Source organism: Molossus molossus, unplaced genomic scaffold, assembly GCF_014108415.1.
Source record: "Molossus molossus isolate mMolMol1 unplaced genomic scaffold, mMolMol1.p scaffold_m16_p_21, whole genome shotgun sequence".
NCBI classification, from domain to species: domain Eukaryota; kingdom Metazoa; phylum Chordata; class Mammalia; order Chiroptera; family Molossidae; genus Molossus; species Molossus molossus.
In genome coordinates, this window is record NW_023425357.1 from 38,754,534 (window position 1) to 38,774,213 (window position 19,680).

The window sequence follows — 19,680 nt, forward strand, 5'->3', positions numbered from 1 at the left end:
GATGTCTCCGGCTGATAAGAAGCCAATTTGCCCTATCAGCCCCTCCCCCACCCCCTTCTTATTGCTGGGCAAGGGCCAGAGCCAGAATTCAAATTCTAGGGCCTATTTCAAGGTTAGGTTTGCTCTGCACTGGTACTATTGTCTCAAGAGGCAGCATTTCCCAAGATTTGATCTAGAAAGCAACATTTTTGTGGGTTCCATGGTGATTAGTTTAGCATGCTAGTTACAAAAGAAATGTTAACTCACTTTTAGGTCAATTAAATTAAGACCTATGGCAATTCATCAAGCATTTATCATAGCAAAGCCCACTGATAGGCATGTGGATATAGAAGGGAACGATACATGAACCCGGCTGGAAGGGGCTTAGTATCCATCAGGGAGACAGACTGGTAAGCCAATTATTACCATACATGTAGAAGGGGTAAGAGCGAAGGTATATACAGGGCCTGGGGCTAGCAGAGAAAGAGTGATTAAATCCGGATTGGAGTCCTGGACAGTTTGGTTCAGAGGTTAGAGCGTCGGCCCGTGGACCAGAGAGGCCTGGGTTCAGTTCCCGCTAAGGGCACGTACCTTGGTTGCAGTTTGTCCCCGGCCCGGGTTGGGGTCATGGGGATGGCAACCACTTCATGTTGATGTTTTTCTCTCTTTCTCAAGATAGATGCAAAATATGTCCTCAGGTGAGGATTAAAAAAAAAAATAGGGGCAAAATTTCTCACATGTCAGTTTTTTTTAAGGTTGGATAAATTTGCCTGGTGGCAAGATGACTCACAAGACTTTCCTAGCAAACACAATACCATATATGAGGCACACAGTCTTGAAGGAGCATGGGGTGTTCGAAGAACTATATGACATTTGACAAGTTTAAATGGATAGTTCCTGAGAGCAGGGGCTTATCACCTGATATGTCTCCCCAGCACTGTGCTCTCCATATATTATTATGAAAAATAGAAACTGCGTGTGTGGCTCCATTGACCCTTTGGAAACACCGTAATCACACATAGACAGCTGCTCAGATTGTCTGAGTCACTGAGAAGAAGATGCTGTGGAGATGTGGCAGCTGGGAGACAGCCAGGTTGATAGAGGTGACAGGCGCCAGACATGCTGACGGTGATGGGAACACTCCGCTTCAGCGCTGCGATGCCGGCAGAGCTGGACTCTCAAAGCGAACCCTTGGGGCAGTGCCAAGCACACTTGAATGTCCAGACTCCTCACCTGGGCATCCTGTTGAGGCTTGAGGTTCTGCATTTCTAACAAGCTCCCAGGTACTGCCCATGCTGCTGGTCTTCAGACCTCACTTTGAGAATTTCTGGAGTAGGGGTTAGAAATTGTGGCCTGCTGCTTATTTTTGTAAGTTAAGTTTTATTGGAACACAGCCATACCTATTTGTTTATATATTGTCTATGATACTTTCACCACAAGGGCAGAGTTGAGTAATTGTGACATAGACAGTATGTCCCCCAAAGCCTAAAAAAAGTTTACTATCTAGCCCCATATAGAAAAAGTTTGCTGTGTGGGCTGTATAGCAGAAACATCTGGAGAAGCTTTTAAACATCTCAATGCTCAGGATAAAGCAAGGCCAATTAAATTATAATCTGTGCAGGTGGGCTTCAGTCATCAATACTGTTTAAGATCTCCAGGTGATTCTAATATGCAGCCAAGATTAAGAAGCATCGGTGTTTCTGATTGATATTATACCTACAATTTGGGAACATGCCACTAGGAGGCAGTGTCACTTGTTAAGATATGCACAAGGTGCTGAAGAACAATTAGCCATGGATATCTGGGTAACTCAAACTGGCTCTAGCCACTAAAAATCTAGCATAATTAGGACTTGCTTTAAAATTGAGAAATCACTCATAGGTGATCAGTTAATATAAGTCACTTGGCCTCATTCAGCTAAGGCACGCTCATGGACCTGTGGGCCTCAGAACTTGACACAGAATGAACTGCTGTAGACCTTTTACAGACGACTCTATAAGAAAAATTGCTTTTTTGCCTGGACCTTATCTTTTCCAGTCTTGGCTGTTCTCATCTGAATTTTTCTCCAGGGCTCTTTGTCTGAATTTCCATACCATATGTGGTATGCACTGTAGCTTAAGTTAAACCAGTCATAAGAATAAGTAGCATCTGTGTGGCTCTTCAAAACTTATAAAGAACTTTCACATCTATTACAGCATTTGCGTCCTCACAAAACCCCGCATATAGAGTTAATTTCCATTTTACAGTTATGGAAACCGAGGTGCATTGAGTGGAAGTGACTTTTTTTGGAACTGGAGAAGGGACTCTTACCCAAGTCTTCTGCTCATGACACTAGTTAATGGCAATGGTGAACTTCCTCCCAGTTTTAGGAAGAGTTTATTTTAGCCAACATTACAAAGTGGTCTCTCACTGCTCCCCTTTCTTCTCCATGATTCAGGTCGGTCTCTCCGGTCTCATTTTCTGTGTCTCTTTCCCAATGCCTTTCAAATGAATAAAAGATTTACAGCTTCTTTATAAATACTCTGCAGGTTTCAATTCAGTCTTTTTGTAGATTCAAACAAAATCCCTAAAGGGGCTTGGTTCCCTCTTCTTTTTCCTTCTGTTCAATATGTTTGAACCATTTTACATCTAACACATCAGCACGGATTTCAAACACAGGTAGCCAGTGCTTGACTCACAGGCAGAGTTGGAGTGGTGCCACCTGAGCGATCACTGGAGCCCACTGCCGGCCACAGGGAAGACAAAGAGCCTCCAACGTGGATTCCATTTCATTTCTTCTGCCCCGGGGAAACTATTTCACCTGGGAACAAAGAACCAGTTGCCTTGAATCTGAACTGAGTGGGCTGTAGCATTTGGGAGGTGTTGAGAGATGGATGTTGGGCCCCTTTGGACAGGCCCTTTGCTCTGGGACATGGTTGTTGATTGGATTCCCGCAACCCAAACCAATTGGTTTTCTGTCTTAAAGCCCTTATCTCTCACTTTGGGGAATGAAGTGTCCAAACCACAAAGGCAAGAGGAGGGAAGTCCAAATGCTTGTATTTGAATGTGTGCTTCATCTCCCACCTCATTCTACCAGAGAATCCATTTTTGATGCCCTCCTCCAAACAGGGAAAGTGCTTAACAAAGCAGTCTGTGATTAAACGTCCAATGGGAAACATCAATTTTAGAATGGACCATAAATATAAGTGAAGAATATTTGATGTTTATCAACCTTTGAAGATTTATTGCACCCAAGTGGGCTGATCAACCAGGAGGATGGAGGTTCTGACAACATATCCCAGATGTCCTGGGACAGACCTAATTTTATATTATTTTAGTATTTAATAAAGTTGATTCACTGAATGTGCAATTAAACTTGATTTTATTTTTATATGTTTTAGTTTTTAGAGATCAACGTACCTCAAATCATGAAGAAACAAAATATTTGTTCGAGGTGGGCTGGGGAAACACAGGTAATCACAGAGCTCTACTGGGATGTGCTGAAGCTAAGACCAGTCAATGGTAGCATTAAATCAAGGGACTTGGTAACAAATCATAGACACCATACTTGTATTGGCTAAAGCAAGAAAAAATTTCTTGGAAGACTATTAGGGCAGCTCATAGAATTAAAGTACAAGATGAGAAACCAGGCTACAAAAACCCAGGGCAAGTTCATGGATCCCAGGAATGGGAAATAGGTCTTCACCTGCCAGAAGGACTGTCCTTCTATGTTTCATCTTTGTCTTCAGCCTTATTCTCTCCTCATAAATTTCCTCCATACCTGCATAGCCACTTGCAGCTTCCAGACTCACGTCCCAAACTTCACCAATAAGAGGAAAAGGGGATCTTCTCTCCAGCATCAGTTAATCTTCCCTGGGGAAAAGACTCTGATTGGTCAGACTTGGGTCACATGTCCAAGTTCTTGACCAATCACTATGGCTATAGAGGGATGGTTGAAAAGACAACAGCTCCTATTCAGAAGACAGGGCAGAGCTGTGGGGAGGAGAGGGCTCTCAAAGGAAGTGCGTGTAACAGGCTCAGTAGCTACTCCACTTTCTGACTGTGCATTTATGACAGAAAGAAAATACAGAAAATTCTAGGGACCATTTATTGAAGACTGGTTGATATATGTGAGAGACTTTTAAAAAGGTTGTTCAAGCCACTGAAATAAGTATAGCATTGATATACTTATTTTATTTATGAGAAGCAAAGGTCTAGAGAGGTCCAATAACTTGCCCAGAGTCACAGCACTAATACAAGGAAGAGCTAGAGTCAGATGCTTCCTGGTCGGGCCTCAACATCAGTGTTCTTAACCATATCACACTCCACACTATAATCTCTCTAAAATACAGGTTTTCTCATGGCATTCCCTTAGTTACAGCGTGAAGTTCAAATTTCTTGCCCTGGTTAACAGAGCCCTCACACCATCCTTTTGCAGTCTTCTATTTTCCCCAGAAGACCAATATTGAATTAGCAGAGGTTGAATTTTTGATGCTGGGTCCTTCCTGCCTCCTGTGTGCCCAGCTCACCATCAGGTTCTGCCCCACTGCCAAGAGCCATCGAAGTTCAGTCTTTCTACCTCCTATATACCCCAGTGCAACAAGCCTTGGTGAAATAAATACAGAACTCCTCATAGCTTCCAACCTCTTGGTTATTGTCAAAGAGGAAAGCTGTAATTGGTGCATAGCACGTAAATTAAAAAAATCTTGTAAAAAATCTTTTTTCATTATGATTTTTAAAAAATCAATAGCTCTTGAGCAAAATTTCTTTCTGTTCTCTTTCCTCTCTGCCTTGCTCTGCTCTCCTTTCCCATGAACTTCCCCCCTCCATCAACTGGGTGTTGAGTGTTTGTTATTATTTTATGAGAACCTCTATTGAGCTCAGGTGTCCTCTCATTCCAGAGAGCAGGGGAGCCTGTCTATCACAGACCTGCTTTTGTTCCGGTGGCCCAAGTGTATTCCATAATTGTCACAGCAAAGTCCTAGAAAATGACATGTCTCCCGAGTGGCTTCTTGTGGATGAATTGCCCTCCATTAGTCTCTCACAGATCTGGGACTTATTTGCTCCCCAAAGTGAAATTGTTGGTCAGGCTGCTCAGGCCCCTGTGTATGCTTGATGGGTAGTAGTTGTTATCCTGGTCATCACCGAACAGGATGAGACCTACTCAGGAGCCAGATCAAGAAACAGGCTGGGTAGGGGCCACTGGGGAGGCCTGAAAAAGAGAGGGCTTTTGTGAGTCAGACAGAGAGGGGGAAGGCGAGTCAGAAGAATGCGTCAGAGCTACACGTCTGGAAGTAGATGTGATGAGGCAGCTGTCGAGAGCCCCCCAAAGTAGCCCAGCCGTTGGTCTCAGAGAGAGCATTGGACTGGGCGTCAGAAGGCCTGACTTTCCTTCTTGACTCTGTTGCTGACTCAGTGTGAGGTATAAGCCAGTCACATCTATTCAGTGACCTGAAGTTTCCTTATCTATTAAGTACAGAGATTGATCTACATCAGTATTGCTCAGATTTTAAATACTGTGGTTTGACTGTCCCCCAAAGTGGGAGCAACAGACTCATAAACAGTAATTGCAGCCTTGTGTGATATCTACTTTAATACTCAATGACCATTTGGACTCAAATTCAATTCCAGTCCATAGGAGCACTGTAGTTTTATAGTTTATTCATGATTCCTCCACCGTTGACCTCCTTAAAGGGAGTGCCTGCTAGAGCCCCACACAAAGAAGATGCTCAATAAGTAATTCTGGAATGAATGAATGAAGAAGACAGGCAGTGCCAACATTAGAACAATTCCTTCTTAATAAGGAGTATAGAATATTTTGAAAGGGCAGACTTTGGACTGACACCGGTCTGGGTTCCTATCTCAGCTCCACTGCTAGCTGATAAGTCAAAGCATATAAAATGCAGACGTGTTCACTTCTTTCTGGGGTTATTGTGAGGGTTGAACAACAAAACACCTGAAGCACCCAGCACATGGTAGGTGTGCACTGATTAGTGGAAGAGGCTGTGAGGAGTCAGGTAGTTCTTGGGCTTGATTTCTGGATGGATCCTGAGCCATCCTAGGAAGACTAGACTTTGTCAAGAATTGAGGTGGCAAGTAATCTCCCCTCTGCTCCAGTCTTGTGGACAATGAAGTGCTTGGTATTGTGACATTTGTCATTACTTTCAGTTTGTGGAACTTGCAACAAAGAGACCCTTTATTTTTTAGCTGTAATTCAGTGTGTGTGTGTGTGTGTGTGTGTGTGTGTGTATGTGTGTGTGTGTGTGTAACACAAAGAATCCTCCTGTGGGTATAACCAACTCAGAAAAACATATATTTCATAGTATCCCATACAATCAAGTTTTTTTCTGTAAAAAACATAGATATTAACCATTATATTGGGTAGGGCCTCTTGGAGTCACTTACCTGCTCTAGACTTTATTGTATGCTATCTCAGTGACGCCTCTTGAACTTGAGTCTTTGCCTTGGGCTCTACTTCGGGGGGAACCCAAAGTAAGAATCTGTGGGAAGAGGACAAGACACATTCTGGCCAACTTTGCCTCTCTGGTTAACAGAGGGAGACACGGGGGAGCCTTGCAGTGACATTTCACTTTCTATTATGAGTGACAAATATCACCAGATGAGGTAACAGGAGAGGAACCACTTCCAGTAATTGGTGGTGTTGGGTTAAAATCAATGATATTGAAAATTAGTCCTAAGCTCCAGTCACCGGAGGAGACGGCAGGCTGTGGGTGTGTTCTAGGCCCTAGTTTGGCATGATCTGGAATCTTGGCTCCCCATCGGTGGGGTGAACAGAAACCTGCCTTGTTCATTTTGCAATAGCAAGAACCAAATCTTCCACTTATTTCTTTTATCCCCTGTTGGAAAACCATGTCTTTTCATGTGCTTGTGATTGTTGTCAAGATTCTGGAGAAAAGGTGGCCTGATTCTTTTAAGAACAGGCAGGCCCATCAGCGAGGAATGTTTTCTCTGGTTGGAGAAGCGAACGGGACAATCAGAAGATGTGCGATTATGGGTCATTTGTCTTCAGTCTGTGAGTCTTGGGGGAGAGGAGCAGAAAGCTTCCTGGGCATCGCCCTTCCTGACCCATGTTCCAGCCTTTCCCCTGTGGCACTCCTGGGCTGTCTAGCTACCCTGCCGTTGCTCATACTGTTCCCTGGGCCTGGAATGCCCTTCCTCGCTTTGCCTTCCTGGCTAAGTTCTGCTTATGCAACAAGGCAGAACACAAATGTTTCATGGACACACCGAGGCATAAATTATAGCTCCCTGTGTGCTTGTGTAGGCTCCCGATGCTACTCTATTGCTCTCTGTCACTCTGCATTACATTCTGCTTAATTGTCCAGCTCCTCTGTGGGAACACGGCTCCCTGAAGTTGTCACTATGTCAGACTCATTCTGATTCTCCAGAGAGGCACAGTGTCTGGTCCATGACGGACACCTAGTAGGTTTGTGGAAAATAATTGGATGGCTTTGGACTTTACTTTTTCATGTTCACATGTTCGTTCTTTTTACCAAGGCCTAAACACCTGAATAGTAGGTGTGATTTATTTCAGATTCTTTTTTATAATCATGATTGCATTTGGGCTTTTTCACAACCCCGATGTTAGCCTGGGCATGTTACTGTGTGTAATAAGTGGCTACTGGATAAGAGAATGGATGCCATTCATTCTTCTAGCAAGATCAGCTCACCTCAGTGTCTTCTGTCTCACGTGGATATGCTGTCAGAGAATATTTTTATCATCCTGTCATGCTTCGAAAGCCGGGTCCCTGATCCAGGTCATTTCTAAGTCAAAGTGATATAGTTTCCAGATCTCTGTGCTCAGAGGAAATCCCTGGCAGAGCCTCCTGCTCTGAGAGATATGACATATGCTTTGGTAGCACATCTCACCCACCTGTGGGGTGGTGAAAGGTAATTTAACACCTGTCCAGGCCTCCCTTGAGGCTCTCCAACTGGGTTAATGGGATGTCGGGAGTAGCATTAAGAGAAACATCTGAGCCCAGCAGTGTTGCAGAGTATAAGCACCTCTGGAAACAGGCCCTGCCCCCTCCTTGGTTTCTACTCACAGGGCAGCTCCTGCTGGACCACACTCCAAAAACAGACTACTCTGGTAATAACACCCTTCTGTATGGTTCCCTATGGGCTCTATTGTGTAAGGCAGTGCTCAAGGGCATGGTGGTGGGCAGCTGCTTACTGGGTCTGTCCAGCTGTGAGCACTGAAATCCAAGATGTAGTTGTCATGTGGTCTCCCAGATCTAGGCATCTATTATGCAAGAGTAAAATGTTGTAAAGCTTGAAAAATGATTCACTGAGAAAGACAACCCAAAGTATGAAATGCAGTGTGTTGGATTTACCAAACAGTACTTTCATGATTGTTATATTTTAAGTAACATACTAAATAGCATGGGTATAATGTTAACTTTCTATCTCTTCCTTTTGGGAAGTAGTAAACCCCCAGCCAGAACAGACAGAGCTTCCAGTGTTTCAGTTTTGGGGTCAGAGGCCAGATAACGCAGTACAGTGAAGCTGCATCTTACACTCAGTCACCTAATGCAAATTCAATGAGAGAGAGAGAGAGAGAGAGAGAGAGAGAGAGAGAGAGAGAGAGAGAGAGAGAGAGAGAGAGAGAGAGAGAGAGAGAGAGAGAGAGGTAATTACCAAGAGATCGTGTCTACCATTTCCAGGCATGGGTGAAAGGTGGTGATGGTGCTAGTCTGCCGTTGTTCTTGGTACCTGTGAACCTCTTATAGGCAAGCTCCTGGTTGTGCGCCTATTGCCTAGAGGTGTGCTTCTTACATCCAACCCTCTTTATTACTTCCTGCCCATTGCCGAATCCATTACACATAGTCACCTCTTTTACTGAGCAGGGCTGTATGTAGCGAATGAAGCAAACTGTAGTTTATGGACAATTTAAAGATTCTCATGGGACAATTTTAATAGATTTTTTTTTGCTTTGTATGTTGAATGTTAGACCTCAATTTCAAATGATCAGACAAATGATGAAATCAGCCTAAATAATATGACAGCCATCCCTCACTGGCTCCCTACTCAGCCCAGCCACCATGACAGGTGCATGCCAAGGACAGCTTCATTTTATCTTCACAACAGTTCTGTGCATCTGATATTATATTTTGATGCAACCTTTTAAATGGAGGTATATGTTTCATAGGGTATATTTTGGTGACTCTTTTTACATGTACACATTCATGTAATCACCACCCCTCAGCAGGTTCTCCCATGACCGTTCCTGGCCAACATGGGCCCTTGCTAAGGTGGCCATTATTCTGACTTCTAAAACCATAGCTTATAATCTTATATTCTAGGCCTTCATATGAATGGAATAATACAATACATACATTTCACTCTCTGGCTTGTTTCTCATAGCATAATGTTTTTTGACATCCATTAACTTTGTTGTATTTAGCAAAAGTTCATTTTTTATGATTGTGAAATGTTCCATTGTATGAACATACCACAATGTGTGTGTATATATATATAATCTCCATGCATCAGATATTCCTTGCATTTTTTTTAAAAATTATTTTATTTTCTTCATTGATTTTAGAGAGAAAGGAAGGGAGACAGAAACATAGATGAGAGAGAATATCAATTGGCTGCCTTCTCCATGCTCCCCACTGGGGATTGGGCCCACAACCTGGGCATGTGTCCTGCCTGGGAATCGAACCGACGACCTCTTGGTGCATGAGTCGACGCTCAACCATTGAGCCACACCGGCCGGGCTAGTCTTTCCATTTTACAGATGAAAAAATGAGGTGCAAGATCAGCTATATAAAGTCACATAGCTGACAAGTGGTACAGTGTGAACTCAAACAAGGTCTTCTGTACTCCAAAGGCTATTAGCCTCGACCTCTGTGTGGGGGTCATGGCAGCTCCCGTTGTCCAGTCCCAGGTGAGAAGCCTACACATGAACACGTACAGACCGAATCCAAGCCCACTGCCTGCAGGATGCCACAAATGTACCCATACCACATGCCCCTTTCCAGCTGGTTTCCTGCAGATGGACTGGTTCTGGACAGCAGGTACTTCCCAGCACAGAAGGCTAGGCTGGCACCAAAACCCAGTCTCCACTCCCATATTGTCTTGATTCCTGACTTTAACAGAAGAGGTAAAACTTTGATGTGTGAATTGTGCCTTTGATCAAAAGCTTGCTGGCTCCCTCGTGTCTCTTAGAACAAGACAGAGGTTCTATTGTGCTGGCATGTGTTGTAACACTTTGGACAGAAGGAATGACTTGTACATGAAGCAGCCATCCTTGGAATGCATGAGATAAAAGACAGTTAGTTTCAGCAGCGCCTTGAAGGAGAGTCCCCAGCGTTGACTTTAAATCAAATAGAAGTAATAGCGTGTCATCTAGCTTCCCCTTCTCTACCTGGTGTTAATTAAAATCCTGATAACAGAACTCAGTCGACATCCATGTGAGGAAGACCAAAGCACTGCTTAAAAATGTTCAGATGAAGTGAAGTTAATCAGAATTAAAACAAAACACCCCCACAAGTCTTTCCTTCTCATTTCACTTCTACTAGATAAGATGATTAATAAGCAAAGGTAATTTCTAAAACCCCCTTCCCCACCCTGTTGTACTTTCCGAACTGAACTGTTTGAAATAATTGAACAATTACTTTGTGTAATGTTATCAAAGTTTATTAAATTGTTCCCACTAGCTTTGTCCAATTACCCAGTTCGCCTGATTTGCATATTGCAAACCAGAGTGGTGAAAGCAGTTACCAGAGTAAAACCTACTTATTTTTGTGCAGAGAGAAGGTGGAAAGTTCATTTGGTTCAAATCCTTTCCTCTGATAGATTAGAATGCCGAGGCTCAGGGAGGTGAACTGACCTGGCCAAGTTCCATGCAAGCTACAAATAGAACAGGGCTGTGCCCCTGCTCACCAGAACCCTCATCTGTCTCTAAGGCTCTACATGGACAAACACTGCATTGTCCCCAGTGAGGCCAGAGCATGTGTCCACATTTCTGCACCTCTCATTTGGTTCCAACTTGGATGTGACATCAAGCATGCATTTGGGAAGTTTGCTTCTGTGTAGTTCAGTAGCTCAGGGACCCTAGACTTTTTTTTTTCCTTAATCCTCACTTGAGGATATTTTTCTATTTATCTTTAGATAGAGTGGGAAGGAGGGAGAGAGAGAAACATCGACGTGAGAGGGACACATCAACTGGCTGCCTTCTCCACGACTCCAACCAGGGCCTGGGATGAACTGTAACCGAGGTATGTGCCCTTGACTGGAATCGAACCCATGATTCATTGTTCTGTGGGCCAACACTCCAACTGCTGAGCCAAACCAGCCAGGGCTGGGACCCTGGAATTTTGTAGTGACAAGGTGAATGGTCTGAAATGAAAGATTATTCTTCTTTGGAAGATGAAAAATAAACTTCTAACACTTCCCATCTCTATCCATCTCTCAGGATCGTCTTCATAGATCTCATTTGAACTTTGCTTTTGTTTATAAACTGTTATGATGGCAAGTTACCAACCATATATCCACCACTCAGTTGAGCAATGACCACAACATGGTCCTTCCTGTCTGTCTCTGCTGTCTAAGACGTCCCTATTCACTGGACCATTTTGAAGCAAATCACAGCTTGTAACATTTGCCCGTACATTCTTCAGTGTGGACCTGGCTTTTTTTTTTTTTTTTTGAGGTCATTATATACATCTGTGAAATATGTGCTCTATGACACTTTTAAATGATGAAATACTATGCAGTCATTAAAATGATATTTTGAGCCCTGGCCAGTGTGGCTTGGTTGGTTGAGTGTCATCCCATGCACCAGCAGGTCAATGGTTTGATTCCGATCAGGGCACATACCTGGGTTGCAGGCTTCATCCCCAGTAGGGAGCATGCAGGGGGCAGCCGATTGATGTTTCTCTCTCTCCCTCTCCCTTCCTCTCTCTCTAAAATCAATAAAAAACAACAACATTAAAATATGTTTAAAATGATATTTTGACATGGGCAAATTCTTCATAATTTGAGAAAATTAAAGTAGCAACAGTTCATAGAGTGTACTTTCATTTTATAACACAGAGTCTGAAAGGGTGAGCATCAGATTGCCGCTTTTTGTTCTTTTCTGATTATCTTTTTTTCCTATTTTTCAGTGAACACACATTGTTTGTGTAATAAAAAGAAAAGAACCTGAGGATTTATAGCCATTTATAATACAGAGTGAGAGCGGAAAAAGGATGCTGGGTTTTACTACTTAGATTGTAGGAAGATGGGCCAGGGAGATGAAACGGCCTCTGGAGTGTGTGAGGTCTCCTTAATCTAAATGACAACAGGAGCGAAAGTGATTATGCCTTTTTGATTAACAAATGCTTTATGAAGCACCCACTGTGGCCCAGGCATTGTGCTACTGGTTGGAATTATAATTATGAGACTAGAAAGAAAACAAATGTATCTCACTACTCAAAGTGTGGTTCATGGATCCGCATCGCCTGGGGGGCTTGCTAGAAATTCAGATTCTTAGGCCTTGCTCCCAACTTACTAATTCAGAATTATTTGTAAAAAGCTCTTCAGGTGGTTAGAATACAAAGTCAAGTTTAGGAAGCATGAGGATGGAGCAGGATATCCGTGACTAATGGGAATATCTTCGCTGTCCCTGTTTTCTCAGCCATGCTCAGAACCTTCAGAGGAGGGGACAGGGAAAATGGTCAAGGGTGGGAAGTGGCACTTGACGTGGGTTCCTGATGCACCTGTGTTGACCACATGAACACCTTCCACTCCTACCTTGGCCTTTCTAAGTCACCAATGCCAAGGAAGCACCTTCAGACACCTTGACCAGGCATTCAAGGCCCAGGACAAAATAGGCTTTTGTGATTAGTGATTAGTGATTTTGTGATTGGTCTCTTTATTCTTGAGCATGTCTATCCTCCAACACTGTGTCTTTGTCCCCACTATTAGGAACTCTGAAAAGGTTGATCCATATATTCTTTGTTTTTTAAAGCCCATATGCCATGACATCTCCTCCAAGAAGCCTTCTGGGGATACACCAGCCATAGGGATCTCTTCCTTTTCTACCTGTTGGCAGGGCCTACTGTGCATGGCGTTCACTGGTCCCTTACACATATGTTGCCTAAAGAAACTAAAATTCCCAAAGCCTCAGTTTCATCACCTGTAAAATGGGAATCAGAGCAGGAAGGAGGGGGTCAATGGGGAAAAAAGGGGGACATCTGTAATACTTTCAACAATAAAAAATAAAAATAAAATAAAATGGGAATCATAGTTCCTTTTCATCGGGAGACTTGAGGATAAATTTATAAGTGTATGTAAAGCACTTTATATATTCCAGAAACTGTTTTAAACTTATTAATGTCAGAAAAACAATGAACTTTACAATATACTCCTTATTTTACAAATGAGAAGACAGATGCAGAGAGGTTGACTGACTTGCCCATGGTCACCACAGCAACTGAGGGGGAAACCAGACATAAGCTCAGGTGCCTTACTCATATACACACACTTGGAAAAAAAAATTATGATAACATTTAACATGAGATATATCCTCTTAAAAAAATTTTAAATGTATAATACAGTATTGTTAACTATAGGTACATTGTTGTGCAGCTGATGTCTAGAGCTTATTTGTCTTACGTAACTGAAACCTTATACCTGTTGAATAGCAACTCTCCATTTCCCTGTGCCCAGCCTGTGGAAACTGCACTGTACTCTGCTTCTATGAGAGTACAGTGTGTCTGGCTTATTTTACTGAGCACAATATCCTCAGGTTCATCCATATTGTCACACATGGCAGAATTTCTTTGCTTTTCGAGGCTGAAAATATTCCATTGTATGCATTTAGAAATTAGAACCCTGTTTGTGGGAATGTAAAATGGTGCAGCCACTATGAAAAACAGTATGGAGGGTCCTCAAAAATTAAAAGTAGAACTACCATATGATCCAATAATCCCACTTCTGGGTATTTAACCAAAAGAATCAAAATCATGATTCAAAGATATATGTGTACTCCTATGCTCATTGCAGCATTATCCACAATAGCCAAGACGTAGAGAAATCTCGTGTCCATCAGTGGGTGACTGCATGAAGCATACACTCCAGGTGTCTGCATTTGGTGGTTACTCAGCAGTGAGGCACTAAAGGTGGATATTTCCATCTCCCTGTCCTGCCTCCCAGCACCTAACCCAATTATATAGTTGCAGGAATTGACACATGTTGGCTACATACTTTTCTTATCAATCAGCTCACCTTTAGCTGTGGTTTGGCTGAAATACAGGCACTCTCTTCATTCCCAGTGGCTGGGTGGGATGTCTTGGAACAAGGACACATCCACAATTTTTGGTGAGGAATTGTGGCCTTCTTCATAACCCTCTTCAACAGAAGACTCATGGATATCTTCCCACCCACCCGTGGCTTACTTGGTTATCATACTTGGTTAACTGATGGAAATAAGGAAGGAGCCCTGGAATTGGAGTTAGGGAACTGGGGTCAGAGCTCCTTGATTTGCATGTTGTATGCATATTATTTAATCTCTCTGAGCCTCAGTTGTCTCATCTATAAAATGGGGACCAGATGTCAACCTCACAGGGTTGTTCTAAGAGTTGAATGGGAGCATGAAAAGACCTTTCGGACTATTGCTGTTCAATGAATAACCTGCTAGGAGGTGAGGACTTTGAGTGCAGAGACCACATGGAGTTACTGAACTCACATTGTCTTTCTCTTACTTGAAATTAGATTCTAAAGCATGTTCAAATGACTAGTCCCCATAATTACTTTAAATCACTACATATTGTAGTCTTGGGTTGATGTGTCTCAATTAGCTGGACCATTTCTCCTAGAAAATGATACAGTGAATATCCGTAAGCATTTTTGTTCCTTTTGCCTCATAACTTAGGATGAACTTCTAGGAGCGTGATTATCGGGGGAGGAGAGGATATTATGCTCACTATTCTGATTCTTTAAATGCATTTTCATTTTACTCTCTTATGACATTGTGCAAATTTTACCATGACTTCGCTAGCATTGGATTTTTATAATATTTTTTAATTAAAAAATGCCTACCTTTGTGTTTTTTAACAAAAATAGAACTCAGGCATCACTTAGCCCAGTACCTTTCACATACTCCTAGTATTGCACCTACCACATCAAATGGTAAACAATTTATTTTCAGTCTTTCTCCTAGCCCTCCAGAGCAGCCAGATGTGAGCCACGTGAGGACAATCTGTGGCCCTCTTTCACAGCTGGGATATGGTAGATTCACAATAGTTATTTGTTGAAATCATCTCTTTTATCTTGCTGAACACAGTGGTCACCTTACAGTGCATTCAAATAAAACTTAAATTTTATTTTGCCTGGGGATGGTGCATGTTGGATTAGAACCAAGTTTCCGTTGGACTCCAAAGAGTTTCAGGAAATGAGTGTCTGAGGTTTCCCAGAGCACAGCCGCCTTTCTATGAGGAGGTGCAGCCAAAGCCTCTCAGCCCGATGTTTTGCAGAGGAAATGTGGGCCCGTTAGCCAGCAAACTGATCACAGATGAGATAATTTCCATCAAAGGCACACTGGCGCAGACTGGGAGGTGTCGGCAACACACGCACCACCTGACACAGTCAGATGCAGTCCCCAGTCTAAAGAGACAATGGCTGAAATAGAGCCTGGATATTATTGCAACAAGAAAGGGTGTTTTCAAAGCAGGCTTTTTAATAACTTAGTTGATGTTGGAAACCAGACTGCAATAAGGGCTGTTGATGAGGAGGCTGTGTGTAAAGAATGTGTGTGTGGCTTCAGAGGGGCCATGCGGGGGCTCGGCAGGCTGCTGGGAAGATGAAGGCTGGTAGAAGGATGAGTGACATCAGTCAGGGCTCAGTTGGAGGGTACTTGAGATAACAAAGAAGAGGTGCTTGATGTATTAAAGGGAAAGAAACAAAGATAAAGCTAGGGAAGACTACTGTGAATACCAGGGAGTGGGAAGAGAGGGCGATGGTGAAGGAAGACAGAGTGGGCATCTCTTGCTGGGTTGGGGAGTGGGGTCCAGTCCTCTGCTCCACATGTGTTCTCTGAGGTCACAGCTGAGAAGCTGCTCAGAGTGGAGAGGCAGCCTGAGGGAGGGTGTTGGGCGGTGCCTCCTAGCACCTTCCATCTGCCCCAGCAACTCACCCTCCACCCCCACAATCAGCCTCTTCACCATCTCCTGTCCTTCAGCCCAAATCCTAGACTCTTCATGTGTTAGATGAACTTTCACCAAAAGAACTTAAGCAGTGGCCTTATCTCTTTCTTTCCAACACTCCATCTTTCTAGCTGCTGCCAAGAGTGAGTGATCTTTCAAAGAAAGTCATCTGGTCTCATTATTTCTCCATGGAAAAACCTCTCATTATTCTCTGTCACTGCCAGGAAGTCTCTTTGGTGTGGTATTCAAGACCTTCTACAAGCTGTCCCATAGGGCCTTTCTTTTTCTCATCCCCAGTCAAGTTACCCCACATCACGCTTCCTGACTATCAGGCTGCTGTAGGGGTTCCCTTTGCTAAGATAGGTGTGCTTTTGTATAAGTCATTTCTATCCTCCTGGAATTCCCTTCCCCTTTGTCTACCAGGAAAAGTCCCACCCTTCAAGGACCAGTTCAAATGATCCTAGCTTTGGAAACATTCCTTTGTTCCCATTTTACAAGAATGGAAATAGTTATATAAAAGGAATAAAGAGCTAACTACCCAATGGGGAGAACTTTGTTGAAGGCATAGACATACACACACACACACAAAAAGGAAATGGGCATAGAGTAGCCTATTATGTGCTGGGCAGTTTACAAGCCTGGTCATAGTTTCACATTTCAAGGGCACTTAGAAGTAAGGAAACTGAGCCAGGGTGGGGAGGTGACTTGCCTAAGGTCACCCAGCCAGCATAGGGCAGAGCTGGGACTGGAATTCATGTCTTCCTGACTCCAAGGCCCATGGACCTTAGGCAGTGTCCTTGACAGCCGTGAAATTATAGTATGGGGGTGCTGCAGCTATTCCCTCAGTGAGGATGATCCTATTTATCTATGGGTTGGAAGTGAGGAATCTGAGACCCTCAAAAGTCCTGACTCACACTCAATATTGCAAGAAGCTGTTAGTCCAGTTAAGAGACATACTTTAGCAAGTCATTTCTACCTTCTCCATTGAAAGATATGTTTCTTGGTCAAATGTGAGTTAGCCAGAAGTTTCTGGCACTTGAATCACCTGGTTGCTAAACACTCTGAGCTCATGAGCCTGCCGCCCAGGAATGAGAGGGCTTCCTGTCCCTCTCTTTGCCTAGATGGCTCTTACATCTTTTCTAGGTGTCAACTTGGATGTCTCTTCCTTGGGGCAGACTTTCATGAACTTGACCCCCTCATGCACTGTATTCTCCATGGCACTGGCCTTAACTGAAGTTACATTTAGAAGCAACATCTGGAAAACGGGCATTTGGACAAAATGACCCATATGGCTCTTTCCCACATCTGTAGCTGATGATCAAGTTGGCAGGCCTACAGGGAGAAATGGGGCTGGAGGTTCAGCCCTAACTTTTTCAACTTCCCTGTGTGACAGTCTGAACTCTAGCTTGTACAATTTAAAATAGGGCATGTTTGAGACGACCTCTAGGACAACTTCTGTATCGACTATGTTGTGCTTTGAGGCAAACCAGAGGCCTCAGAAACTCTTCACCTAACCCACTTGTTTCTTCTGGTCTGCATACCACCAGGTAGGATGGTCAGTTATTTCCTTTTTCAGAGTTGGATTCTTCAACTTTGAAATATGGGTGGATACCTTAGTGTGGACAAAACACGGTCCAGTGGAAATTAGAAGGCTTTGGTTTCTGTCTCAATTCTATTGCAGTCTGCTGTGTGACCATGGATTAAGTACTTTCCATTTCTGAGCCTTAGGAATTCCATTTCCAATGAAGAAGTAAATAATCTGGAAGGGTCCTTTAGCTAAAAAATTATGTTATTTTATTTTTAAAACATTTAAAAAATATGTTTTTATTGATTTTTTTTTTTAGGAAGGGAGAGAGAAACATCAAAGTGAGAGAGAAACATTGACTGGCTTTCTCCTGCATGCCCCCAGGCATGTGCCCTGACTGGGAATTGAACCCTAACCTCTCAGTCCATGGGACGACGCTCAGTCCACTGAGCCACACTGACCAGGCAGCATTATTTGATTTTAAATGGCATGTAGAGATTATAGCACAGCATAGCCAAACACAAACAAACCTTGCAAAGGTGGTCTTGTGAGCAGAGAGACCTATTCCTGGTGGTGCCCACCATGAACACCTGGGTCTGGACTCCAGGACTCATTTGGAGACTACCCAAACATGGCTTGTTCTGCTGTAGCATTTGGAGGAGAACTTTTCTTCAGATTTAGTGAAGGTTTTGACATATGTTGAGGGGCTCACATCCACATCAGCATGGGAACTGGAAACAAACTGGTGTGCGAAGAACCTGTCCTTCCTCACCAAGGATTCAGGAGACCATAAATGTGGGCCTGGGGCACGGAGAGAAGTGATCGCCCAGATAACGTTCCTCTTCTGTTGAGTGCCACAGGTCCTCTTCTTTATGTTCAACACTCAGCTCACTCATTCATTCTGCAGATATTGATGAAGCACCTCCTCTGCACTATCTTAGGTTGTAGGACTGCAGCCCAGAATACAACAGACAGAGACCCCTACCTTGCAGAGCTTACTTGCTAATGGAAGGAGAGGCCAGCAGAGGTGCCCAGGGTGCTCTTTGGAGGGTTGGCCAGGCAGGTGAGGTGATGTGAATGAAGTGAGGGAGTGAGTGGGCAAGAATCCCAGCGGAACGTCGGTCTGCCTTTGCTTCTCAGGGCTTCGTTTCTAATTTGCTGGGCTCTGCAGCTCAGGCATTCATGATGCCATTAGGTTTGTAGATGCTGCTCTGTGTGTCTCTTTAATACCCACATGCAATGTGGCAGCTTTCCGTAGCTCTCTTCAATCTGACCCTTCAGTTTGTTTTCTTAGAAAACTGCAGCCTGAGGGATGCATATTCTCTTTGCCTGGAGGTAATGGCAGTGTCTTTGTCCTAGTCTGGGCTGAAGCAGATTCTCCTTTGGGCAGAAACACACGACACCTGAGCAACATCATTTTACTTCCCCTGGAAACAGTGTTGCTGAACTTGATGGCTCATCACTTCATGCCCCTTATTGGTAGGGTTTCAAAGTGATCTTTCAGAATTAACTCATTAATGATCATGAAATGTTTCGGGCAGAGTCAATGTCTGATAAAATGGCCTGCATGCAATGACTGAAGCAGGGGACTCTGAGATTGGAATGAGGACTCTAGTCTGCACACCTGGTTTCTCAGGGGGGACACCTCAGATGGCGGCCGGTGTTCATCAGGAGAGGTGGCAGTCACAGGTGCCAGATACTTGGCTCTCATGTTTGTCAGTGATTCATGAAGTGATGATCAACATTCGAAAGCACTTCATGAATTGACCAGGAGCTGGGAAAAGATTTAACCATAATGAGCTTATTTCATAGATATAGGACCAGACCCGCTGGTGGGTCATGTAGTTGCTGTGGCTTAGACTTCACATCCTCCCCTCCTGCCACCTCCTCACTTCTGACAGGCTCATTTCAGGCCTGGTTATCCTTCGTGCTTTGCTCTCTAACCAAAAGCTGCCACGTCCAGGAGCCCCGCCGATGCTGGAATCAGAGCCCTTCTCTGTTCAGCTTGGAGTCGGGAATCTCTTGGGGTCCCCTCTCACACACAGTGCT